The sequence below is a fragment of the Phalangium opilio genome, unplaced genomic scaffold (genome assembly GCF_054372755.1).
Source record: "Phalangium opilio isolate 3A_F unplaced genomic scaffold, DU_Popi_V2 ptg001170l_1, whole genome shotgun sequence".
Taxonomy (NCBI): Eukaryota; Metazoa; Arthropoda; class Arachnida; order Opiliones; family Phalangiidae; genus Phalangium; species Phalangium opilio.
The window spans coordinates 9,588,661-9,610,421 of record NW_028324255.1 but is presented as its reverse complement, the minus strand read 5'-3'; the positions used below and the strand labels follow the sequence as shown (position 1 = coordinate 9,610,421).

Genomic DNA, 21,761 nt, shown 5'->3' with positions numbered 1-21,761 from the left:
GTTAAATCCCGTAATAATTGGAATTAGAGTTTACATAAATTTATTGAAAGTGAAATGATCTGAAGTTTAAATTATTGATGATTCTTCAAAAACAGAATGGCCCGAACAGGTACTCGAACCCTGGACCGTTAGGTTAAAAGCCTAACGCTCTACCGACTGAGCTATCCGGGCTCAAGCGAGGTGAGCTCACGTAATAATTGGAATTAGAATTTACATAAATTTATTGAAAGTGAAATGATCTGAAGTTTATTTTATTGACGATTCTTTAAAAACAGAATGGCCCGAACAGGTACTCGAACCCTGGACCGTTAGGTTAAAAGCCTAACGCTCTACCGACTGAGCTATCCGGGCTCAAGCGAGGTGAACTCACGTAATAATTGGAATTAGAATTTACATAAATTTATTGAAAGTGAAATGATCTGAAGTTTAAATTATTGACGATTCTTTAAAAACAGAGTCGCCCGAACAGGGACTCGAACCCTGGACCGTTAGGTTAAAAGCCTAACGCTCTACCAACTGAGCTATCCGGGCTGAAACGTAATGAACTCCCGTAATAATTGGGATTAGAATTTCAATAATTTTACTGGAAATTAAATGATCTGAAGTTTAAATTATTGATGATTCTTCAAAAACACAGTCGCCCGAACAAGGGGTCGAACCCTGGACCGTGGTTTGAAGCCTAACGCTCTACCGACTGAGCTATCCGAGCTGAAACGAAATGAACTCCCGTAATAATTGGGATTAGAATTTCAATAATTTTACTGGAAATTAAATGATCTGAAGTTTAAATTATTGATGATTCTTCAAAAACAGAGTCGCCCGAACAGGGACTCGAACCCTGGACCATTAGGTTAAAAGCCTAACGCTCTACCGACTGAGCTATCCTGTCTCAAACGAAGTTAAATCCCGTAATAATTGGAATTAGAGTTTACATAAATTTATTGAAAGTGAAATGATCTGAAGTTTAAATTATTGATGATTCTTCAAAAACAGAATGGCCCGAACAGGTACTCGAACCCTGGACCGTTAGGTTAAAAGCCTAACGCTCTACCGACTGAGCTATCCGGGCTCAAGCGAGGTGAGCTCACGTAATAATTGGAATTAGAATTTACATAAATTTATTGAAAGTGAAATGATCTGAAGTTTATTTTATTGACGATTCTTTAAAAACAGAATGGCCCGAACAGGTACTCGAACCCTGGACCGTTAGGTTAAAAGCCTAACGCTCTACCGACTGAGCTATCCGGGCTCAAGCGAGGTGAACTCACGTAATAATTGGAATTAGAATTTACATAAATTTATTGAAAGTGAAATGATCTGAAGTTTAAATTATTGACGATTCTTTAAAAACAGAATTGCCCGAACAGGTACTCGAACCCTGGACCGTTTGGTTATAAGCCTAACGCTCTAGCGACTGAGCTATCCGGGCTCAAGCGAGGTGAACTCACGTAATAATTGGAATTAGAATTTACATAAATTTATTGAAAGTGAAATGATCTGAAGTTTAAATTATTGACGATTCTTTAAAAACAGAGTCGCCCGAACAGGGACTCGAACCCTGGACCGTTAGGTTAAAAGCCTAACGCTCTACCAACTGAGCTATCCGGGCTGAAACGTAATGAACTCCCGTAATAATTGGGATTAGAATTTCAATAATTTTACTGGAAATTAAATGATCTGAAGTTTAAATTATTGATGATTCTTCAAAAACACAGTCGCCCGAACAAGGGGTCGAACCCTGGACCGTGGTTTGAAGCCTAACGCTCTACCGACTGAGCTATCCGAGCTGAAACGAAATGAACTCCCGTAATAATTGGGATTAGAATTTCAATAATTTTACTGGAAATTAAATGATCTGAAGTTTAAATTATTGATGATTCTTCAAAAACAGAGTCGCCCGAACAGGGACTCGAACCCTGGACCATTAGGTTAAAAGCCTAACGCTCTACCGACTGAGCTATCCTGTCTCAAACGAAGTTAAATCCCGTAATAATTGGAATTAGAGTTTACATAAATTTATTGAAAGTGAAATGATCTGAAGTTTAAATTATTGATGATTCTTCAAAAACAGAATGGCCCGAACAGGTACTCGAACCCTGGACCGTTAGGTTAAAAGCCTAACGCTCTACCGACTGAGCTATCCGGGCTCAAGCGAGGTGAGCTCACGTAATAATTGGAATTAGAATTTACATAAATTTATTGAAAGTGAAATGATCTGAAGTTTATTTTATTGACGATTCTTTAAAAACAGAATGGCCCGAACAGGTACTCGAACCCTGGACCGTTAGGTTAAAAGCCTAACGCTCTACCGACTGAGCTATCCGGGCTCAAGCGAGGTGAACTCACGTAATAATTGGAATTAGAATTTACATAAATTTATTGAAAGTGAAATGATCTGAAGTTTAAATTATTGACGATTCTTTAAAAACAGAGTCGCCCGAACAGGGACTCGAACCCTGGACCGTTAGGTTAAAAGCCTAACGCTCTACCAACTGAGCTATCCGGGCTGAAACGTAATGAACTCCCGTAATAATTGGGATTAGAATTTCAATAATTTTACTGGAAATTAAATGATCTGAAGTTTAAATTATTGATGATTCTTCAAAAACACAGTCGCCCGAACAAGGGGTCGAACCCTGGACCGTGGTTTGAAGCCTAACGCTCTACCGACTGAGCTATCCGAGCTGAAACGAAATGAACTCCCGTAATAATTGGGATTAGAATTTCAATAATTTTACTGGAAATTAAATGATCTGAAGTTTAAATTATTGATGATTCTTCAAAAACAGAGTCGCCCGAACAGGGACTCGAACCCTGGACCATTAGGTTAAAAGCCTAACGCTCTACCGACTGAGCTATCCTGTCTCAAACGAAGTTAAATCCCGTAATAATTGGAATTAGAGTTTACATAAATTTATTGAAAGTGAAATGATCTGAAGTTTAAATTATTGATGATTCTTCAAAAACAGAATGGCCCGAACAGGTACTCGAACCCTGGACCGTTAGGTTAAAAGCCTAACGCTCTACCGACTGAGCTATCCGGGCTCAAGCGAGGTGAGCTCACGTAATAATTGGAATTAGAATTTACATAAATTTATTGAAAGTGAAATGATCTGAAGTTTATTTTATTGACGATTCTTTAAAAACAGAATGGCCCGAACAGGTACTCGAACCCTGGACCGTTAGGTTAAAAGCCTAACGCTCTACCGACTGAGCTATCCGGGCTCAAGCGAGGTGAACTCACGTAATAATTGGAATTAGAATTTACATAAATTTATTGAAAGTGAAATGATCTGAAGTTTAAATTATTGACGATTCTTTAAAAACAGAGTCGCCCGAACAGGGACTCGAACCCTGGACCGTTAGGTTAAAAGCCTAACGCTCTACCAACTGAGCTATCCGGGCTGAAACGTAATGAACTCCCGTAATAATTGGGATTAGAATTTCAATAATTTTACTGGAAATTAAATGATCTGAAGTTTAAATTATTGATGATTCTTCAAAAACAGAGTCGCCCGAACAGGGACTCGAACCCTGGACCATTAGGTTAAAAGCCTAACGCTCTACCGACTGAGCTATCCTGTCTCAAACGAAGTTAAATCCCGTAATAATTGGAATTAGAGTTTACATAAATTTATTGAAAGTGAAATGATCTGAAGTTTAAATTATTGATGATTCTTCAAAAACAGAATGGCCCGAACAGGTACTCGAACCCTGGACCGTTAGGTTAAAAGCCTAACGCTCTACCGACTGAGCTATCCGGGCTCAAGCGAGGTGAGCTCACGTAATAATTGGAATTAGAATTTACATAAATTTATTGAAAGTGAAATGATCTGAAGTTTATTTTATTGACGATTCTTTAAAAACAGAATGGCCCGAACAGGTACTCGAACCCTGGACCGTTAGGTTAAAAGCCTAACGCTCTACCGACTGAGCTATCCGGGCTCAAGCGAGGTGAACTCACGTAATAATTGGAATTAGAATTTACATAAATTTATTGAAAGTGAAATGATCTGAAGTTTAAATTATTGACGATTCTTTAAAAACAGAGTCGCCCGAACAGGGACTCGAACCCTGGACCGTTAGGTTAAAAGCCTAACGCTCTACCAACTGAGCTATCCGGGCTGAAACGTAATGAACTCCCGTAATAATTGGGATTAGAATTTCAATAATTTTACTGGAAATTAAATGATCTGAAGTTTAAATTATTGATGATTCTTCAAAAACACAGTCGCCCGAACAAGGAGTCGAACCCTGGACCGTGGTTTGAAGCCTAACGCTCTACCGACTGAGCTATCCGAGCTGAAACGAAATGAACTCCCGTAATAATTGGGATTAGAATTTCAATAATTTTACTGGAAATTAAATGATCTGAAGTTTAAATTATTGATGATTCTTCAAAAACACAGTCGCCCGAACAGGGACTCGAACCCTGGACCGTTAGGTTAAAAGCCTAACGCTCTACCGACTGAGCTATCCGGTCTCAAGCGAGGTGAACTCCCGTAATAATTGGGATAAGAATTTCAATAATTTTGCTGGAAATTAAATGATCTGAAGTTTAAATTATTGATGATTCTTTAAAAACAGAGTCGCCCGAACAAGGAGTCGAACCCTGGACCGTGGTTTGAAGCCTAACGCTCAACCGACTGAGCTATCCGAGCTGAAACGAAACGAACTCCCGTAATAATTGGGATTAGAATTTCAATAATTTTACTGGAAATTAAATGATCTGAAGTTTAAATTATTGATGATTCTTCAAAAACACAGTCGCCCGAACAGGGACTCGAACCCTGGACCGTTAGGTTAAAAGCCTAACGCTCTACCGACTGAGCTATCCGGGCTCAAGCGAGGTGAACTCCCGTAATAATTGGAATAAGAATTTCAATAATTTTACTGGAAATTAAATGATCTGAAGTTTAAATTATTGATGATTCTTCAAAAACAGAGTCGCCCGAACAGGGACTCGAACCCTGGACCGTTAGGTTAAAAGCCTAACGCTCTACCGACTGAGCTATCCTGTCTCAAACGAAGTTAAATCCCGTAATAATTGGAATTAGAATTTACATAAATTTATTGAAAGTGAAATGATCTGAAGTTTAAATTATTGATGATTCTTCAAAAACAGAATGGCCCGAACAGGGACTCGAACCCTGGACCGTTAGGTTAAAAGCCTAACGCTCTACCGACTGAGCTATCCTGTCTCAAACGAAGTTAAATCCCGTAATAATTGGAATTAGAATTTACATAAATTTATTGAAAGTGAAATGATCTGCAGTTTAAATTATTGATGATTCTTCAAAAACAGAATGGCCCGAACAGGTACTCGAACCCTGGACCGTTAGGTTAAAAGCCTAACGCTCTACCGACTGAGCTATCCGGGCTCAAACGAGGTGAACTCACGTAATAATTGGAATTAGAATTTACATAAATTTATTGAACGTGAAATGATCTGAAGTTTAAATTATTGACGGTTCTTTAAAAACAGGACTCGAACCCTGGACCGTTAGGTTAAAAGCCTAACGCTCTACCGACAGAGCTATCCGGGCTGAAACGAAATGAACTCCCGTAATAATTGGGATTAGAATTTCAATAATTTTACTGGAAATTAAATGATCTGAAGTTTAAATTATTGATGATTCTTCAAAAACACAGTCGCCCGAACAAGGAGTCGAACCCTGGACCGTGGTTTGAAGCCTAACGCTCTACCGACTGAGCTATCCGGGCTCAAGCGAGGTGAACTCCCGTAATAATTGGAATAAGAATTTCAATAATTTTACTGGAAATTAAATGATCTGAAGTTTAAATTATTGATGATTCTTTAAAAATAGAGTCGCCCGAACAAGGAGTCGAACCCTGGACCGTGGTTTGAAGCCTAACGCTCTACCGACTGAGCTATCCGAGCTGAAACGAAATGAACTCCCGTAATAATTGGGATAAGAATTTCAATAATTTTACTGGAAATTTAATGATCTGAAGTTTAAATTATTGATGATTCTTCAAAAACACAGTCACCCGAACAGGGACTCGAACCCTGGACCGTTAGGTTAAAAGCCTTACGCTCTACCGACTGAGCTATCCGGGCTCAAGCGAGGTTAACTCCCGTAATAAATGGAATAAGAATTTCAATAATTTTACTGGAAATTAAATGATCTGAAGTTTAAATTATTGATGATTCTTCAAAAACAAAATGGCCCGAACAGGGACTCGAACCCTGGACCGTTAGGTTAAAAGCCTAACGCTCTACCGACAGAGCTATCCGGGCTGAAACAAAATGAACTCCCGTAATAATTGGGATTAGAATTTCAATAATTTTACTGGAAATTAAATGATCTGAAGTTTAAATTATTGATGATTCTTCAAAAACACAGTGGCTCGAACAGGGACTAGAACCCTGGACCGTTAGGTTAAAAGCCTAACGCTCTACCGACTGAGCTATCCGGGCTCAAGCGAGGTGAACTCCCGTAATAATTGGGATAAGAATTTCAATAATTTTACTGGAAATTAAATGATCTGAAGTTTAAATTATTGATGATTCTTTAAAAACAGAGTCGCCCGAACAAGTAGTCGAACCCTGGACCGTGGTTTGAAGCCTAACGCTCTACCGACTGAGCTATACGAGCTGAAACGAAATGAACTCCCGTAATAATTGAGATTAGAATTTCAATAATTTTACTGGAAATTAAATGATCTGAAGTTTAAATTATTGATGATTCTTCAAAAACAGAGTCGCCCGAACAGGGACTCGAACCCTGGACCGTTAGGTTAATAGCCTGACGCTCTACCGACTGAGCTATCCTGTCTCAAACGAAGTTAAATCCCGTAATAATTGGAATTAGAATTTACATAAATTTATTGAAAGTGAAATGATCTGAAGTTTAAATTATTGACGATTCTTTAAAAACAGAGTCGCCCGAAAAGGGACTCGAACCCTGGACCGTTAGGTTAAAAGCCTAACGCTCTACCGACTGAGCTATCCGGGCTGAAACGAAATGAACTCCCGTAATAATTGGGATTAGAATTTCAATAATTTTACTGGAAATTAAATGATCTGAAGTTTAAATTATTGATGATTCTTCAAAAACACAGTCGCCCGAACAGGGACTCGAACCCTGGAACGTTAGGTTAAAAGCCTAACGCTCTACCGACTGAGCTATCCGGGCTCAAGCGAGGTGAACTCCCGTAATAAATGGAATAAGAATTTCAATAATTTTACTGGAAATTAAATGATCTGAAGTTTAAATTATTGATGATTCTTCAAAAACAGAATGGCCCGAACAAGGAGTCGAACCCTGGACCGTGGTTTGAAGCCTAACGCTCTACCGACTGAGCTATCCGGGCTCAAGCGAGGTGAACTCCCGTAATAATTGGAATAAGAATTTCAATAATTTTACTGGAAATTAAATGATCTGAAGTTTAAATTATTGATGATTCTTTAAAAATAGAGTCGCCCGAACAAGGAGTCGAACCCTGGACCGTGGTTTGAAGCCTAACGCTCTACCGACTGAGCTATCCGAGCTGAAACGAAATGAACTCCCGTAATAATTGGGATAAGAATTTCAATAATTTTACTGGAAATTTAATGATCTGAAGTTTAAATTATTGATGATTCTTCAAAAACACAGTCACCCGAACAGGGACTCGAACCCTGGACCGTTAGGTTAAAAGCCTTACGCTCTACCGACTGAGCTATCCGGGCTCAAGCGAGGTTAACTCCCGTAATAAATGGAATAAGAATTTCAATAATTTTACTGGAAATTAAATGATCTGAAGTTTAAATTATTGATGATTCTTCAAAAACAAAATGGCCCGAACAAGGAGTCGAACCCTGGACCGTGGTTTGAAGCCTAACGCTCTACCGACTGAGCTATCCGAGCTGAAACGAAATGAACTCCCGTAATAATTGGGATTAGAATTTCAATAATTTTACTGGAAATTAAATGATCTGAAGTTTAAATTATTGATGATTCTTCAAAAACAGAGTCGCCCGAACAGGGACTCGCACCCTGGACCGTTAGGTTAATAGCCTGACGCTCTACCGACTGAGCTATCCTGTCTCAAACGAAGTTAAATCCCGTAATAATTGGAATTAGAATTTACATAAATTTATTGAAAATGAAATGATCTGAAGTTTAAATTATTGATGATTCTTCAAAAACAGAATGGCCCGAACAGGGACTCGAACCCTGGACCGTTAGGTTAAAAGCCTAACGCTCTACCGACAGAGCTATCCGGGCTGAAACAAAATGAACTCCCGTAATAATTGGGATTAGAATTTCAATAATTTTACTGGAAATTAAACGATCTGAAGTTTAAATTATTGATGATTCTTCAAAAACACAGTCGCTCGAACAGGGACTAGAACCCTGGACCGTTAGGTTAAAAGCCTAACGCTCTACCGACTGAGCTATCCGGGCTCAAGCGAGGTGAACTCCCGTAATAATTGGGATAAGAATTTCAATAATTTTACTGGAAATTAAATGATCTGAAGTTTAAATTATTGATGATTCTTTAAAAACAGAGTCGCCCGAACAAGTAGTCGAACCCTGGACCGTGGTTTGAAGCCTAACGCTCTACCGACTGAGCTATACGAGCTGAAACGAAATGAACTCCCGTAATAATTGAGATTAGAATTTCAATAATTTTACTGGAAATTAAATGATCTGAAGTTTAAATTATTGATGATTCTTCAAAAACAGAGTCGCCCGAACAGGGACTCGAACCCTGGACCGTTAGGTTAATAGCCTGACGCTCTACCGACTGAGCTATCCTGTCTCAAACGAAGTTAAATCCCGTAATAATTGGAATTAGAATTTACATCAATTTATTGAAAGTGAAATGATCTGAAGTTTAAATTATTGACGATTCTTTAAAAACAGAGTCGCCCGAAAAGGGACTCGAACCCTGGACCGTTAGGTTAAAAGCCTAACGCTCTACCGACTGAGCTATCCGGGCTGAAACGAAATGAACTCCCGTAATAATTGGGATTAGAATTTCAATAATTTTACTGGAAATTAAATGATCTGAAGTTTAAATTATTGATGATTCTTCAAAAACACAGTCGCCCGAACAGGGACTCGAACCCTGGAACGTTAGGTTAAAAGCCTAACGCTCTACCGACTGAGCTATCCGGGCTCAAGCGAGGTGAACTCCCGTAATAAATGGAATAAGAATTTCAATAATTTTACTGGAAATTAAATGATCTGAAGTTTAAATTATTGATGATTCTTCAAAAACAGAATGGCCCGAACAAGGAGTCGAACCCTGGACCGTGGTTTGAAGCCTAACGCTCTACCGACTGAGCTATCCGAGCTGAAACGAAATGAACTCCCGTAATAATTGGGATTAGAATTTCAATAATTTTACTGGAAATTAAATGATCTGAAGTTTAAATTATTGATGATTCTTCAAAAACACAGTCGCCCGAACAGGGACTCGAACCCTGGACCGTTAGGTTAAAAGCCTAACGCTCTACCGACTGAGCTATCCGGGCTCAAGCGAGGTGAACTCCCGTAATAATTGGGATAAGAATTTCAATAATTTTACTGGAAATTAAATGATCTGAAGTTTAAATTATTGATGATTCTTTAAAAACAGAGTCGCCCGAACAAGGAGTCGAACCTTGGACCGTGGTTTGAAGCCTAACGCTCTAACGATTGAGCTATCCGAGCTGAAACGAAATGAGCTCCCGTAATAATTGGGATTAGAATTTCAATAATTTTACTGGAAATTAAATGATCTGAAGTTTAAATTATTGATGATTCTTCAAAAACACAGTCGCCCGAACAGGGACTCGAACCCTGGACCGTTAGGTTAAAAGCCTAACGCTCTACCGACTGAGCTATCCGGGCTCAAGCGAGGTGAACTCCCGTAATAATTGGAATAAGAATTTCAATAATTTTACTGGAAATTAAATGATCTGAAGTTTAAATTATTGATGATTCTTCAAAAGCACAGTCGCCCGAACAGGGACTAGAACCCTGGACCGTTAGGTTAAAAGCCTAACGCTCTACCGACTGAGCTATCCTGTCTCAAACGAAGTTAAATCCCGTAATAATTGGAATTAGAATTTACATAAATTTATTGAAAGTGAAATGATCTACAGTTTAAATTATTGATGATTCTTCTAAAACAGAATGGCCCGAACAGGTACTCGAACCCTGGACCGTTAGGTTAAAAGCCTAACGCTCTACCGACAGAGCTATCCGGGCTGAAACGAAATGAACTCCCGTAATAATTGGAATAAGAATTTCAATAATTTTACTGGAAATTAAATGATCTGAAGTTTAAATTATTGATGATTCTTTAAAAACAGAGTCGCCCGAACAAGGAGTCGAACCCTGGACCGCGGTTTGAAGCCTAACGCTCTACCGACTGAGCTATACGAGCTGAAACGAAATGAACTCCCGTAATAATTGAGATTAGAATTTCAATCATTTTACTGGAAATTAAATGATCTGAAGTTTAAATTATTGATGATTCTTCAAAAACAGAGTCGCCCGAACAGGGACTCGAACCCTGGACCATTAGGTTAAAAGCCTAACGCTCTACCGACCGAGCTATCCTGTCTCAAACGAAGTTAAATCCCGTAATAATTGGAATTAGAGTTTACATAAATTTATTGAAAGTGAAATGATCTGCAGTTTAAATTATTGATGATTCTTCAAAAACAGAATGGCCCGAACAGGTACTCGAACCCTGGACCGTTTGGTTAAAAGCCTAACGCTCTACCGACTGAGCTATCCGGGCTCAAGCGAGGTGAACCCACGTAATAATTGGAATTAGAATTTACATAAATTTATCGAAAGTGAAATGATCTGAAGTTTAAATTATTGACGATTCTTTAAAAGCAGAGTCGCTCGAACAGGGACTCGAACCCTGGACCGTTAGGTTAAAAGCCTAACGCTCTACCGACAGAGCTATCCGGGCTGAAACGAAATGAACTCCCGTAATAATTGGGATTAGAATTTCAATAATTTTACTGTAAATTAAATGATCTGAAGTTTAAATTATTGATTATTCTTCAAAAACACAGTCGCTCGAACAGGGACTAGAACCCTGGACCGTTAGGTTAAAAGCCTAACGCTCTACCGACTGAGCTATCCGGGCTCAACCGAGGTGAACTCCCGTAATAATTGGAATAAGAATTTCAATAATTTTACTGGAAATTAAATGATCTGAAGTTTAAATTATTGATGATTCTTTAAAAACAGAGTCGCCCGAACAAGGAGTCGAACCCTGGACCGCGGTTTGAAGCCTAACGCTCTACCGACTGAGCTATACGAGCTGAAACGAAATGAACTCCCGTAATAATTGAGATTAGAATTTCAATCATTTTACTGGAAATTAAATGATCTGAAGTTTAAATTATTGATGATTCTTCAAAAACAGAGTCGCCCGAACAGGGACTCGAACCCTGGACCATTAGGTTAAAAGCCTAACGCTCTACCGACCGAGCTATCCTGTCTCAAACGAAGTTAAATCCCGTTATAATTGGAATTAGAGTTTACATAAATTTATTGAAAGTGAAATGATCTGCAGTTTAAATTATTGATGATTCTTCAAAAACAGAATGGCCCGAACAGGTACTCGAACCCTGGACCGTTTGGTTAAAAGCCTAACGCTCTACCGACTGAGCTATCCGGGCTCAAGCGAGGTGAACTCGCGTAATAATTGGAATTAGAATTTACATAAATTTATTGAAAGTGAAATGATCTGAAGTTTAAATTATTGACGATTCTTTAAAAACAGAGTCGCCCGAACAGGGACTCGAACCCTGGACCGTTAGGTTAAAAGCCTAACGCTCTACCGACTGAGCTATCCGGGCTCAAGCGAGGTGAACTCCCGTAATAATTGGAATAAGAATTTCAATAATTTTACTGGAAATTAAATGATCTGAAGTTTAAATTATTGATGATTCTTCAAAAACAGAGTCGCCCGAACAGGGACTCGAACCCTGGACCGTTAGGTTAAAAGCCTAACGCTCTACCGACTGAGCTATCCTGTCTCAAATGAAGTTAAATCCCGAAATAATTGGAATTAGAATTTACATAAATTTATTGAAAGTGAAATGATCTGCAGTTTAAATTATTGATGATTCTTCTAAAACAGAATGGCCCGAACAGGTACTCGAACCCTGGACCGTTAGGTTAAAAGCCTAACGTTCTACCGACTGAGCTATCCGGGCTCAAGCGAGGTGAACCCACGTAATAATTGGAATTAGAATTTACATAAATTTATTGAAAGTGAAATGATCTGAAGTATAAATTATTGACGATTCTTTAAAAACAGAGTCGCCCGAACAGGGACTCGAACCCTGGACCGTTAGGTTAACAGCCTAACGCTCTACCGACAGAGCTATCCGGGCTGAAACGAAATGAACTCCCGTAATAATTGGGATTAGAATTTCAATAATTTTACTGGAAATTAAATGATCTGAAGTTTAAATTATTGATGATTCTTCAAAAACACAGTCGCTCGAACAAGGACTAGAACCCTGGACCGTTAGGTTAAAAGCCTAACGCTCTACCGACTGAGCTATCCGGGCTCAAGCGAGGTGAACTCCCGTAATAATTGGGATAAGAATTTCAATAATTTTACTGGAAATTAAATGATCAGAATTTTAAATTATTGATGATTCTTTAAAAACAGAGTCGCCCGAACAAGGAGTCGAACCCTGGACCGCGGTTTGAAGCCTAACGCTCTACCGACTGAGCTATACGAGCTGAAACGAAATGAACTCCCGTAATAATTGAGATTAGAATTTCAATAATTTTACTGGAAATTAAATGATCTGAAGTTTAAATTATTGATGATTCTTCAAAAACAGAGTCGCCCGAACAGGGACTCGAACCCTGGACCATTAGGTTAAAAGCCTAATGCTCTACCGACTGAGCTATCCTGTCTCAAACGAAGTTAAATCCCGTAATAATTGGAATTAGAGTTTACATAAATTTATTGAAAGTGAAATGATCTGAAGTTTAAATTATTGACGATTCTTTAAAAACAGAGTCGCCCGAACAAGGAGTCGAACCCTGGACCGTGGTTTGAAGCCTAACGCTCAACCGACTGAGCTATCCGGGCTCAAGCGAGGTGAACTCCCGTAATAATTGGAATAAGAATTTCAATAATTTTACTGGAAATTAAATGATCTGAAGTTTAAATTATTGATGATTCTTCAAAAACAGAGTCGCCCGAACAGGGACTCGAACCCTGGACCGTTAGGTTAAAAGCCTAACGCTCTACCGACTGAGCTATCCTGTCTCAAATGAAGTTAAATCCCGAAATAATTGGAATTAGAATTTACATAAATTTATTGAAAGTGAAATGATCTGCAGTTTAAATTATTGATGATTCTTCTAAAACAGAATGGCCCGAACAGGTACTCGAACCCTGGACCGTTAGGTTAAAAGCCTAACGCTCTACCGACTGAGCTATCCGGGCTCAAGCGAGGTGAACCCACGTAATAATTGGAATTAGAATTTACATAAATTTATTGAAAGTGAAATGATCTGAAGTATAAATTATTGACGATTCTTTAAAAACAGAGTCGCCCGAACAGGGACTCGAACCCTGGACCGTTAGGTTAACAGCCTAACGCTCTACCGACAGAGCTATCCGGGCTGAAACGAAATGAACTCCCGTAATAATTGGAATTAGAATTTCAATAATTTTACTGGAAATTAAATGATCTGAAGTTTAAATTATTGATGATTCTTCAAAAACACAGTCGCCCGAACAGGGACTCGAACCCTGGACCGTTAGGTTAAAAGCCTTACGCTCTACCGACTGAGCTATCCGGGCTCAAGCGAGGTGAACTCCCGTAATAATTGGGATAAGAATTTCAATAATTTTGCTGGAAATTAAATGATCTGAAGTTTAAATTATTGATGATTCTTTAAAAACAGAGTCGCCCGAACAAGGAGTCGAACCCTGGACCGTGGTTTGAAGCCTAACGCTCAACCGACTGAGCTATCCGAGCTGAAACGAAATGAACTCCCGTAATAATTGGGATTAGAATTTCAATAATTTTACTGGAAATTAAATGATCTGAAGTTTAAATTATTGATGATTCTTCAAAAACACAGTCGCCCGAACAAGTAGTCGAACCCTGGACCGTGGTTTGAAGCCTAACGCTCTACCGACTGAGCTATCCGAGCTGAAACGAAATGAACTCCCGTAATAATTGGGATTAGAATTTCAATAATTTTACTGGAAATTAAATGATCTGATGTTTAATTATTGATGATTCTTCAAAAACACAGTCGCCCGAACAGGGACTCGAACCCTGGACCGTTAGGTTAAAAGCCTTACGCTCTACCGACTGAGCTATCCGGGCTCAAGCGAGGTGAACTCCCGTAATAATTGGGATAAGAATTTCAATGATTTTGCTGGAAATTAAATGATCTGAAGTTTAAACAAGTTGGGAAAACCAAAATATTACCTCTCCGAGTCTAGAGGAGGACTACTTACAAACTTATTTTCCCAGATATGGAAATGTTTCTTTTTTTTATGAACAAATACTGAAGTTAAAATTTATGAAGCAGTATACAAAGCATAGCAAATATACTGTAAATCAGACGACATTTTACATCCAATAAGGATATACTTGTACACATTAAAATCATCCGATGGGGGGAAAACGGGAAATGAAAAGATAAAACTTTGGAGGGATATTACCTTTACGTGTTTGTAAAGGCCAAATTTTCTACTCCTCAACTGTATACCCTCTATGTTCAAAGCCATATTCACAACAGGGTTGCCATGTAAACACTATCCTCTCGTTTCACCTCAACGATTTTCTTACTTTGTCAACATGACTTTTATCGTTACATAACACCAAAGCTAATTTGTGGCTACACACACTGAAGGTAAATGCGCACCATAAAAAGCATAAAAACACGAAGCTATAATCCGATTACGATCAGACCTTTCTCTGATCTGGGCTGCGTTCAGCAGAGCTCACCAAAAAAGACAGCGGATTTTGGAAAACGTTTACCTGTGAGCTCTGTCGTCATAGCTTTTCTCCGGTCATTGGTGTTTTAAGAATAACGCTAGCGCAATAAAGCGTGCAAGGTACCAAGGCTTAACAAAAATTGTATGATAACATATTTTAAGAGATAGATAACAACAACTTTTATAATTTAAATTAGAAACTAACATGTCTCTTAAACTTCTCGCGTGATCAACTTGTTTCACGCCAATTAAATAGCTATAGTCCCATCAGAATCAGCAAGAGCTATTTGTATTAATTCCTCCATGCTTTTTTCGCCAAGCTGAGAACTACGCGTTTTACGTCACGTTATCCAAAAACCCGACTATTTTCCTTGAAGTACGCGCTGGCTCAGCGCTGAGCACCGTGACGTCAAAATTCAATAACAAAATCCCGTTCTGTAGGTCACTGCTAACAGCGCTGCCTATTGACAAACAAAAATTCATTTGACCAATATAGTTGCGTTCTTCTTGAAATCACTTTAGAAAGAATTATGCTATAAACAGATGTAGTATAGCTTAAGTAATATATAAACATCGATTTCAAATAATAATAATTAAAAATATTCTTGGGATATCAAAATGAAACAGAGCTTTATAGCTACAAAATCACTAAAGGCATCGAAATTACGAAAAATATTTCCAAATATTAATTACACATTATGAGAAAACCAAATTTTAAGGTTTTGTAGGATTTATTTCCACAAAACAAAGCGAACTGCTAACGCGGTGCACTAACGGACGGACACACACAGACTAAAACATAGGCTGCTTTTTAACTCTTTACGTTTTAATTTTGAGTTGAGAAACTAGATTATCTTAAATATTAAAATAAATATAATTAATATTAAATATTTTCTTCGTTAGTTGTTCGCCTTATTGAGCGTTACATCGCGTTTATAAAGAACAATTAGACATTCTTGAGAGACTTGACTAATATTGGCGTTTGAAATGAAGCATACGCCGGTTGCATTACCTTACTCAAATAGGTAGTATATAAGGGTGTCGAACTACAGCTTAAAGCAAGAACAACCGCAATTGCGAAAACCTTTGGTGGACAACCTACCCTAGGGAGGCTAGACGTTTCTCGTAACCCTAGCTGATCGCCGCGAATGTCTTAAACCCAACGATGACGATGGAGTAGAAGTCAGGTGCGCAGACTGGTGTCCAAGTGGAATGGACGAAGACCAGAGGATGGTGGTGATTAGAAGCCAGTATGTACAGACTGGTGTCCATGTGGGATGGACGAAGACCAAAAGATGGTGGTGATTAGAAGCCAGTATGTACAGACTGGTATCCATGTGGGATGGACGAAGACCAAAAGATGGTGGTGATTAGAAGCCAGTATGTACAGACTGGTGTCCAAGTGGAATGGACGAAGACCAGAAGATGGTGGTGATTAGAAGCCAATGAATACAGACTGGTTTCCATGTGGGATGGACGAAGATCAAAAGATGGTGGTGATTAGAAGCCAGTAAGTACAGACTGGTGACCAAGTGGGATGGACAAAGACCAGAAAATGGTAGTGTGAGAACTCAAGTAAAGGAGCCTTTTCCGTGACTGTGAAAGCAGTTCGGAAATGGCGAACACGTTTGCTCCGATTTGGAAACTGCGAACGCGGTCACGTGGGTGTAACAACAGACACACACACAGACACACACACAGACACACACACACGTCGAAATTAGAACCTCTCCGTGACATACGTCACTCGGAGAGGTAATTATTGATGATTCTTTAAAAACAGAGTCGCCCGAACAAGGAGTCGAACCCTGGACCGTGGTTTGAAGCCTAACGCTCAACCGACTGAGCTATCCGAGCTGAAACGAAATGAACTCCCGTAATAATTGGGATTAGAATTTCAATAATTTTACTGGAAATTAAATGATCTGAAGTTTAAATTATTGATGATTCTTCAAAAACACAGTCGCCCGAACAGGGACTCGAACCCTGGACCGTTAGGTTAAAAGCCTAACGCTCTACCGACTGAGCTATCCGGGCTCAAGCGAGGTGAACTCCCGTAATAATTGGAATAAGAATTTCAATAATTTTACTGGAAATTAAATGATCTGAAGTTTAAATTATTGATGATTCTTCAAAAACAGAGTCGCCCGAACAGGGACTCGAACCCTGGACCGTTAGGTTAAAAGCCTAACCCTCTACCGACTGAGCTATCCTGTCTCAAACGAAGTTAAATCCCGTAATAATTGGAATTAGAATTTACATAAATTTATTGAAAGTGAAATGATCTGAAGTTTAAATTATTGATGATTCTTCAAAAACAGAATGGCCCGAACAGGGACTCGAACCCTGGACCGTTAGGTTAAAAGCCTAACGCTCTACCGACTGAGCAATCCTGTCTCAAACGAAGTTAAATCCCGTAATAATTGGAATTAGAATTTACATAAATTTATTGAAAGTGAAATGATCTGCAGTTTAAATTATTGATGATTCTTCAAAAACACAGTCGCCCGAACAGGGACTCGAACCCTGGACCGTTAGGTTAAAAGCCTAACGCTCTACCGACTGAGCTATCCGGGCTCAAGCGAGGTGAACTCACGTAATAATTGGGATTAGAATTTCAATAATTTTACTGGAAATTAAATGATCTGAAGTTTAAATTATTGATGATTCTTCAAAAACACAGTCGCTCGAACAGGGACTAGAACCCTGGACCGTTAGGTTAAAAGCCTAACGCTCTACCGACTGAGCTATCCGGGCTCAAGCGAGGTGAACTCCCGTAATAATTGGGATAAGAATTTCAATAATTTTACTGGAAATTTAATGATCTGAAGTTTAAATTATTGATGATTCTTTAACAACAGAGTCGCCCGAACAAGGAGTCGAACCCTGGACTGCGGTTTGAAGCCTAACGCCCTACCGACTGAGCTATACGAGCTGAAACGAAATGAACTCCCGTAATAATTGAGATTAGAATTTCAATAATTTTACTGGAAATTAAATGATCTGAAGTTTAAATTATTGATGATTCTTCAAAAACAGAGTCGCCCGAACAGGGACTCGAACCCTGGACCATTAGGTTAAAAGCCTAACGCTCTACCGACTGAGCTATCCTGTCTCAAACGAAGTTAAATCCCGTAAAAATTGGAATTAGAGTTTACATAAATTTATTGAAAGTGAAATGATCTGAAGTTTAAATTATTGATGATTCTTCAAAAACAGAATTGCCCGAACAGGTACTCGAACCCTGGACCGTTTGGTTAAAAGCCTAACGCTCTAGCGACTGAACTATCCGGGCTCAAGCGAGGTGAACTCACGTAATAATTGGAATTAGAATTTACATAAATTTATTGAAAGTGAAATGATCTGAAGTTTAAATTATTGACGATTCTTTAAAAACAGAGTCGCCCGAACAGGGACTCGAACCCTGGACCGTTACGTTAAAAGCCTAACGCTCTACCAACTGAGCTATCCGGGCTGAAACGTAATGAACTCCCGTAATAATTGGGATTAGAATTTCAATAATTTTACTGGAAATTAAATGATCTGAAGTTTAAATTATTGATGATTCTTCAAAAACACAGTCGCCCGAACAAGGGGTCGAACCCTGGACCGTGGTTTGAAGCCTAACGCTCTACCGACTGAGCTATCCGAGCTGAAACGAAATGAACTCCCGTAATAATTGGGATTAGAATTTCAATAATTTTACTGGAAATTAAATGATCTGAAGTTTAAATTATTGATGATTCTTCAAAAACAGAGTCGCCCGAACAGGGACTCGAACCCTGGAAAATTAGGTTAAAAGCCTAACGCTCTACCGACTGAGCTATCCTGTCTCAAACGAAGTTAAATCCCGTAATAATTGGAATTAGAGTTTACATAAATTTATTGAAAGTGAAATGATCTGAAGTTTAAATTATTGATGATTCTTCAAAAACAGAATGGCCCGAACAGGTACTCGAACCCTGGACCGTTAGGTTAAAAGCCTAACGCTCTACCGACTGAGCTATCCGGGCTCAAGCGAGGTGAGCTCACGTAATAATTGGAATTAGAATTTACATAAATTTATTGAAAGTGAAATGATCTGAAGTTTATTTTATTGACGATTCTTTAAAAACAGAATGGCCCGAACAGGTACTCGAACCCTGGACCGTTAGGTTAAAAGCCTAACGCTCTACCGACTGAGCTATCCGGGCTCAAGCGAGGTGAACTCACGTAATAATTGGAATTAGAATTTACATAAATTTATTGAAAGTGAAATGATCTGAAGTTTAAATTATTGACGATTCTTTAAAAACAGAGTCGCCCGAACAGGGACTCGAACCCTGGACCGTTAGGTTAAAAGCCTAACGCTCTACCAACTGAGCTATCCGGGCTGAAACGTAATGAACTCCCGTAATAATTGGGATTAGAATTTCAATAATTTTACTGGAAATTAAATGATCTGAAGTTTAAATTATTGATGATTCTTCAAAAACACAGTCGCCCGAACAAGGAGTCGAACCCTGGACCGTGGTTTGAAGCCTAACGCTCAACCGACTGAGCTATCCGAGCTGAAACGAAATGAACTCCCGTAATAATTGGGATTAGAATTTCAATAATTTTACTGGAAATTAAATGATCTGAAGTTTAAATTATTGATGATTCTTCAAAAACACAGTCGCTCGAACAGGGACTCGAACCCTGGACCGTTAGGTTAAAAGCCTAACGCTCTACCGACTGAGCTATCCGGGCTCAAGCGAGGTGAACTCCCGTAATAATTGGAATAAGAATTTCAATAATTTTACTGGAAATTAAATGATCTGAAGTTTAAATTATTGATGATTCTTCAAAAACAGAGTCGCCCGAACAGGGACTCGAACCCTGGACCGTTAGGTTAAAAGCCTAACGCTCTACCGACTGAGCTATCCTGTCTCAAACGAAGTTAAATCCCGTAATAATTGGAATTAGAATTTACATAAATTTATTGAAAGTGAAATGATCTGAAGTTTAAATTATTGATGATTCTTCAAAAACAGAATGGCCCGAACAGGGACTCGAACCCTGGACCGTTAGGTTAAAAGCCTAACGCTCTACCGACTGAGCTATCCTGTCTCAAACGAAGTTAAATCCCGTAATAATTGGAATTAGAATTTACATAAATTTATTGAAAGTGAAATGATCTGCAGTTTAAATTATTGATGATTCTTCAAAAACAGAATGGCCCGAACAGGTACTCGAACCCTGGACCGTTTGGTTAAAAGCCTAACGCTCTAGCGACTGAACTATCCGGGCTCAAGCGAGGTGAACTCACGTAATAATTGGAATTAGAATTTACATAAATTTATTGAAAGTGAAATGATCTGAAGTTTAAATTATTGACGATTCTTTAAAAACAGAGTCGCCCGAACAGGGACTCGAACCCTGGACCGTTACGTTAAAAGCCTAACGCTCTACCAACTGAGCTATCCGGGCTGAAACGTAATGAACTCCCGTAATAATTGGGATTAGAATTTCAATAATTTTACTGGAAATTAAATGATCTGAAGTTTAAATTATTGATGATTCTTCAAAAACACAGTCGCCCGAACAAGGGGTCGAACCCTGGACCGTGGTTTGAAGCCTAACGCTCTACCGACTGAGCTATCCGAGCTGAAACGAAATGAACTCCCGTAATAATTGGGATTAGAATTTCAATAATTTTACTGGAAATTAAATGATCTGAAGTTTAAATTATTGATGATTCTTCAAAAACAGAGTCGCCCGAACAGGGACTCGAACCCTGGACCATTAGGTTAAAAGCCTAACGCTCTACCGACTGAGCTATCCTGTCTCAAACGAAGTTAAATCCCGTAATAATTGGAATTGGAGTTTACATAAATTTATTGAAAGTGAAATGATCTGAAGTTTAAATTATTGATGATTCTTCAAAAACAGAATGGCCCGAACAGGTACTCGAACCCTGGACCGTTAGGTTAAAAGCCTAACGCTCTACCGACTGAGCTATCCGGGCTCAAGCGAGGTGAGCTCACGTAATAATTGGAATTAGAATTTACATAAATTTATTGAAAGTGAAATGATCTGAAGTTTATTTTATTGACGATTCTTTAAAAACAGAATGGCCCGAACAGGTACTCGAACCCTGGACCGTTAGGTTAAAAGCCTAACGCTCTACCGACTGAGCTATCCGGGCTCAAGCGAGGTGAACTCACGTAATAATTGGAATTAGAATTTACATAAATTTATTGAAAGTGAAATGATCTGAAGTTTAAATTATTGACGATTCTTTAAAAACAGAGTCGCCCGAACAGGGACTCGAACCCTGGACCGTTAGGTTAAAAGCCTAACGCTCTACCAACTGAGCTATCCGGGCTGAAACGTAATGAACTCCCGTAATAATTGGGATTAGAATTTCAATAATTTTACTGGAAATTAAATGATCTGAAGTTTAAATTATTGATGATTCTTCAAAAACACAGTCGCCCGAACAAGGAGTCGAACCCTGGACCGTGGTTTGAAGCCTAACGCTCAACCGACTGAGCTATCCGAGCTGAAACGAAATGAACTCCCGTAATAATTGGGATTAGAATTTCAATAATTTTACTGGAAATTAAATGATCTGAAGTTTAAATTATTGATGATTCTTCAAAAACACAGTCGCTCGAACAGGGACTCGAACCCTGGACCGTTAGGTTAAAAGCCTAACGCTCTACCGACTGAGCTATCCGGGCTCAAGCGAGGTGAACTCCCGTAATAATTGGAATAAGAATTTCAATAATTTTACTGGAAATTAAATGATCTGAAGTTTAAATTATTGATGATTCTTCAAAAAC

The 21,761-nt window shown here is 38.8% G+C and overlaps 47 non-coding genes across 47 annotated transcripts; all 47 read right to left on the bottom strand.

Moving 5' to 3' along the window:
* Positions 1–98: 98 nt before the first annotated feature.
* On the bottom strand, positions 99–171 carry TRNAK-UUU (transfer RNA lysine (anticodon UUU)). The gene has a single exon. It is a non-coding gene; the product is annotated as a tRNA-Lys (tRNA).
* Positions 172–278: 107 nt separating this feature from the next.
* On the bottom strand, positions 279–351 carry TRNAK-UUU (transfer RNA lysine (anticodon UUU)). Its single transcript has one exon. It is a non-coding gene; the product is annotated as a tRNA-Lys (tRNA).
* A 107-nt stretch (positions 352–458) lies between these two features.
* TRNAK-UUU (transfer RNA lysine (anticodon UUU)) lies at positions 459–531 on the bottom strand. The gene has a single exon. It is a non-coding gene; the product is annotated as a tRNA-Lys (tRNA).
* A 465-nt stretch (positions 532–996) lies between these two features.
* Positions 997–1,069, bottom strand: TRNAK-UUU (transfer RNA lysine (anticodon UUU)). Its single transcript has one exon. It is a non-coding gene; the product is annotated as a tRNA-Lys (tRNA).
* A 107-nt stretch (positions 1,070–1,176) lies between these two features.
* On the bottom strand, positions 1,177–1,249 carry TRNAK-UUU (transfer RNA lysine (anticodon UUU)). The gene has a single exon. It is a non-coding gene; the product is annotated as a tRNA-Lys (tRNA).
* Positions 1,250–1,356: 107 nt separating this feature from the next.
* TRNAI-UAU (transfer RNA isoleucine (anticodon UAU)) lies at positions 1,357–1,429 on the bottom strand. The gene has a single exon. It is a non-coding gene; the product is annotated as a tRNA-Ile (tRNA).
* A 107-nt stretch (positions 1,430–1,536) lies between these two features.
* TRNAK-UUU (transfer RNA lysine (anticodon UUU)) lies at positions 1,537–1,609 on the bottom strand. Its single transcript has one exon. It is a non-coding gene; the product is annotated as a tRNA-Lys (tRNA).
* Positions 1,610–2,074: 465 nt separating this feature from the next.
* Positions 2,075–2,147, bottom strand: TRNAK-UUU (transfer RNA lysine (anticodon UUU)). Its single transcript has one exon. It is a non-coding gene; the product is annotated as a tRNA-Lys (tRNA).
* Positions 2,148–2,254: 107 nt separating this feature from the next.
* TRNAK-UUU (transfer RNA lysine (anticodon UUU)) lies at positions 2,255–2,327 on the bottom strand. The gene has a single exon. It is a non-coding gene; the product is annotated as a tRNA-Lys (tRNA).
* Positions 2,328–2,434: 107 nt separating this feature from the next.
* Positions 2,435–2,507, bottom strand: TRNAK-UUU (transfer RNA lysine (anticodon UUU)). The gene has a single exon. It is a non-coding gene; the product is annotated as a tRNA-Lys (tRNA).
* A 465-nt stretch (positions 2,508–2,972) lies between these two features.
* On the bottom strand, positions 2,973–3,045 carry TRNAK-UUU (transfer RNA lysine (anticodon UUU)). The gene has a single exon. It is a non-coding gene; the product is annotated as a tRNA-Lys (tRNA).
* Positions 3,046–3,152: 107 nt separating this feature from the next.
* On the bottom strand, positions 3,153–3,225 carry TRNAK-UUU (transfer RNA lysine (anticodon UUU)). The gene has a single exon. It is a non-coding gene; the product is annotated as a tRNA-Lys (tRNA).
* Positions 3,226–3,332: 107 nt separating this feature from the next.
* Positions 3,333–3,405, bottom strand: TRNAK-UUU (transfer RNA lysine (anticodon UUU)). The gene has a single exon. It is a non-coding gene; the product is annotated as a tRNA-Lys (tRNA).
* A 287-nt stretch (positions 3,406–3,692) lies between these two features.
* Positions 3,693–3,765, bottom strand: TRNAK-UUU (transfer RNA lysine (anticodon UUU)). Its single transcript has one exon. It is a non-coding gene; the product is annotated as a tRNA-Lys (tRNA).
* A 107-nt stretch (positions 3,766–3,872) lies between these two features.
* On the bottom strand, positions 3,873–3,945 carry TRNAK-UUU (transfer RNA lysine (anticodon UUU)). Its single transcript has one exon. It is a non-coding gene; the product is annotated as a tRNA-Lys (tRNA).
* A 107-nt stretch (positions 3,946–4,052) lies between these two features.
* TRNAK-UUU (transfer RNA lysine (anticodon UUU)) lies at positions 4,053–4,125 on the bottom strand. The gene has a single exon. It is a non-coding gene; the product is annotated as a tRNA-Lys (tRNA).
* A 285-nt stretch (positions 4,126–4,410) lies between these two features.
* TRNAK-UUU (transfer RNA lysine (anticodon UUU)) lies at positions 4,411–4,483 on the bottom strand. The gene has a single exon. It is a non-coding gene; the product is annotated as a tRNA-Lys (tRNA).
* Positions 4,484–4,768: 285 nt separating this feature from the next.
* On the bottom strand, positions 4,769–4,841 carry TRNAK-UUU (transfer RNA lysine (anticodon UUU)). Its single transcript has one exon. It is a non-coding gene; the product is annotated as a tRNA-Lys (tRNA).
* Positions 4,842–5,308: 467 nt separating this feature from the next.
* On the bottom strand, positions 5,309–5,381 carry TRNAK-UUU (transfer RNA lysine (anticodon UUU)). Its single transcript has one exon. It is a non-coding gene; the product is annotated as a tRNA-Lys (tRNA).
* Positions 5,382–6,009: 628 nt separating this feature from the next.
* On the bottom strand, positions 6,010–6,082 carry TRNAK-UUU (transfer RNA lysine (anticodon UUU)). Its single transcript has one exon. It is a non-coding gene; the product is annotated as a tRNA-Lys (tRNA).
* Positions 6,083–6,189: 107 nt separating this feature from the next.
* On the bottom strand, positions 6,190–6,262 carry TRNAK-UUU (transfer RNA lysine (anticodon UUU)). The gene has a single exon. It is a non-coding gene; the product is annotated as a tRNA-Lys (tRNA).
* A 465-nt stretch (positions 6,263–6,727) lies between these two features.
* Positions 6,728–6,800, bottom strand: TRNAN-AUU (transfer RNA asparagine (anticodon AUU)). The gene has a single exon. It is a non-coding gene; the product is annotated as a tRNA-Asn (tRNA).
* Positions 6,801–6,907: 107 nt separating this feature from the next.
* Positions 6,908–6,980, bottom strand: TRNAK-UUU (transfer RNA lysine (anticodon UUU)). Its single transcript has one exon. It is a non-coding gene; the product is annotated as a tRNA-Lys (tRNA).
* A 107-nt stretch (positions 6,981–7,087) lies between these two features.
* On the bottom strand, positions 7,088–7,160 carry TRNAK-UUU (transfer RNA lysine (anticodon UUU)). Its single transcript has one exon. It is a non-coding gene; the product is annotated as a tRNA-Lys (tRNA).
* A 463-nt stretch (positions 7,161–7,623) lies between these two features.
* TRNAK-UUU (transfer RNA lysine (anticodon UUU)) lies at positions 7,624–7,696 on the bottom strand. Its single transcript has one exon. It is a non-coding gene; the product is annotated as a tRNA-Lys (tRNA).
* Positions 7,697–8,161: 465 nt separating this feature from the next.
* TRNAK-UUU (transfer RNA lysine (anticodon UUU)) lies at positions 8,162–8,234 on the bottom strand. The gene has a single exon. It is a non-coding gene; the product is annotated as a tRNA-Lys (tRNA).
* A 465-nt stretch (positions 8,235–8,699) lies between these two features.
* TRNAN-AUU (transfer RNA asparagine (anticodon AUU)) lies at positions 8,700–8,772 on the bottom strand. The gene has a single exon. It is a non-coding gene; the product is annotated as a tRNA-Asn (tRNA).
* A 107-nt stretch (positions 8,773–8,879) lies between these two features.
* Positions 8,880–8,952, bottom strand: TRNAK-UUU (transfer RNA lysine (anticodon UUU)). Its single transcript has one exon. It is a non-coding gene; the product is annotated as a tRNA-Lys (tRNA).
* A 107-nt stretch (positions 8,953–9,059) lies between these two features.
* TRNAK-UUU (transfer RNA lysine (anticodon UUU)) lies at positions 9,060–9,132 on the bottom strand. The gene has a single exon. It is a non-coding gene; the product is annotated as a tRNA-Lys (tRNA).
* A 285-nt stretch (positions 9,133–9,417) lies between these two features.
* On the bottom strand, positions 9,418–9,490 carry TRNAK-UUU (transfer RNA lysine (anticodon UUU)). The gene has a single exon. It is a non-coding gene; the product is annotated as a tRNA-Lys (tRNA).
* A 285-nt stretch (positions 9,491–9,775) lies between these two features.
* TRNAK-UUU (transfer RNA lysine (anticodon UUU)) lies at positions 9,776–9,848 on the bottom strand. Its single transcript has one exon. It is a non-coding gene; the product is annotated as a tRNA-Lys (tRNA).
* Positions 9,849–11,751: 1,903 nt separating this feature from the next.
* Positions 11,752–11,824, bottom strand: TRNAK-UUU (transfer RNA lysine (anticodon UUU)). The gene has a single exon. It is a non-coding gene; the product is annotated as a tRNA-Lys (tRNA).
* A 1,543-nt stretch (positions 11,825–13,367) lies between these two features.
* Positions 13,368–13,440, bottom strand: TRNAK-UUU (transfer RNA lysine (anticodon UUU)). Its single transcript has one exon. It is a non-coding gene; the product is annotated as a tRNA-Lys (tRNA).
* Positions 13,441–13,727: 287 nt separating this feature from the next.
* On the bottom strand, positions 13,728–13,800 carry TRNAK-UUU (transfer RNA lysine (anticodon UUU)). The gene has a single exon. It is a non-coding gene; the product is annotated as a tRNA-Lys (tRNA).
* A 462-nt stretch (positions 13,801–14,262) lies between these two features.
* Positions 14,263–14,335, bottom strand: TRNAK-UUU (transfer RNA lysine (anticodon UUU)). The gene has a single exon. It is a non-coding gene; the product is annotated as a tRNA-Lys (tRNA).
* Positions 14,336–16,916: 2,581 nt separating this feature from the next.
* Positions 16,917–16,989, bottom strand: TRNAK-UUU (transfer RNA lysine (anticodon UUU)). The gene has a single exon. It is a non-coding gene; the product is annotated as a tRNA-Lys (tRNA).
* A 467-nt stretch (positions 16,990–17,456) lies between these two features.
* On the bottom strand, positions 17,457–17,529 carry TRNAK-UUU (transfer RNA lysine (anticodon UUU)). Its single transcript has one exon. It is a non-coding gene; the product is annotated as a tRNA-Lys (tRNA).
* An 825-nt stretch (positions 17,530–18,354) lies between these two features.
* Positions 18,355–18,427, bottom strand: TRNAK-UUU (transfer RNA lysine (anticodon UUU)). The gene has a single exon. It is a non-coding gene; the product is annotated as a tRNA-Lys (tRNA).
* Positions 18,428–18,892: 465 nt separating this feature from the next.
* TRNAK-UUU (transfer RNA lysine (anticodon UUU)) lies at positions 18,893–18,965 on the bottom strand. Its single transcript has one exon. It is a non-coding gene; the product is annotated as a tRNA-Lys (tRNA).
* Positions 18,966–19,072: 107 nt separating this feature from the next.
* TRNAK-UUU (transfer RNA lysine (anticodon UUU)) lies at positions 19,073–19,145 on the bottom strand. Its single transcript has one exon. It is a non-coding gene; the product is annotated as a tRNA-Lys (tRNA).
* A 107-nt stretch (positions 19,146–19,252) lies between these two features.
* TRNAK-UUU (transfer RNA lysine (anticodon UUU)) lies at positions 19,253–19,325 on the bottom strand. Its single transcript has one exon. It is a non-coding gene; the product is annotated as a tRNA-Lys (tRNA).
* A 285-nt stretch (positions 19,326–19,610) lies between these two features.
* On the bottom strand, positions 19,611–19,683 carry TRNAK-UUU (transfer RNA lysine (anticodon UUU)). The gene has a single exon. It is a non-coding gene; the product is annotated as a tRNA-Lys (tRNA).
* Positions 19,684–20,330: 647 nt separating this feature from the next.
* On the bottom strand, positions 20,331–20,403 carry TRNAK-UUU (transfer RNA lysine (anticodon UUU)). Its single transcript has one exon. It is a non-coding gene; the product is annotated as a tRNA-Lys (tRNA).
* Positions 20,404–20,868: 465 nt separating this feature from the next.
* On the bottom strand, positions 20,869–20,941 carry TRNAK-UUU (transfer RNA lysine (anticodon UUU)). The gene has a single exon. It is a non-coding gene; the product is annotated as a tRNA-Lys (tRNA).
* Positions 20,942–21,048: 107 nt separating this feature from the next.
* Positions 21,049–21,121, bottom strand: TRNAK-UUU (transfer RNA lysine (anticodon UUU)). Its single transcript has one exon. It is a non-coding gene; the product is annotated as a tRNA-Lys (tRNA).
* A 107-nt stretch (positions 21,122–21,228) lies between these two features.
* Positions 21,229–21,301, bottom strand: TRNAK-UUU (transfer RNA lysine (anticodon UUU)). Its single transcript has one exon. It is a non-coding gene; the product is annotated as a tRNA-Lys (tRNA).
* Positions 21,302–21,586: 285 nt separating this feature from the next.
* On the bottom strand, positions 21,587–21,659 carry TRNAK-UUU (transfer RNA lysine (anticodon UUU)). The gene has a single exon. It is a non-coding gene; the product is annotated as a tRNA-Lys (tRNA).
* Between the last annotated feature and the right edge of the window lie 102 nt (positions 21,660–21,761).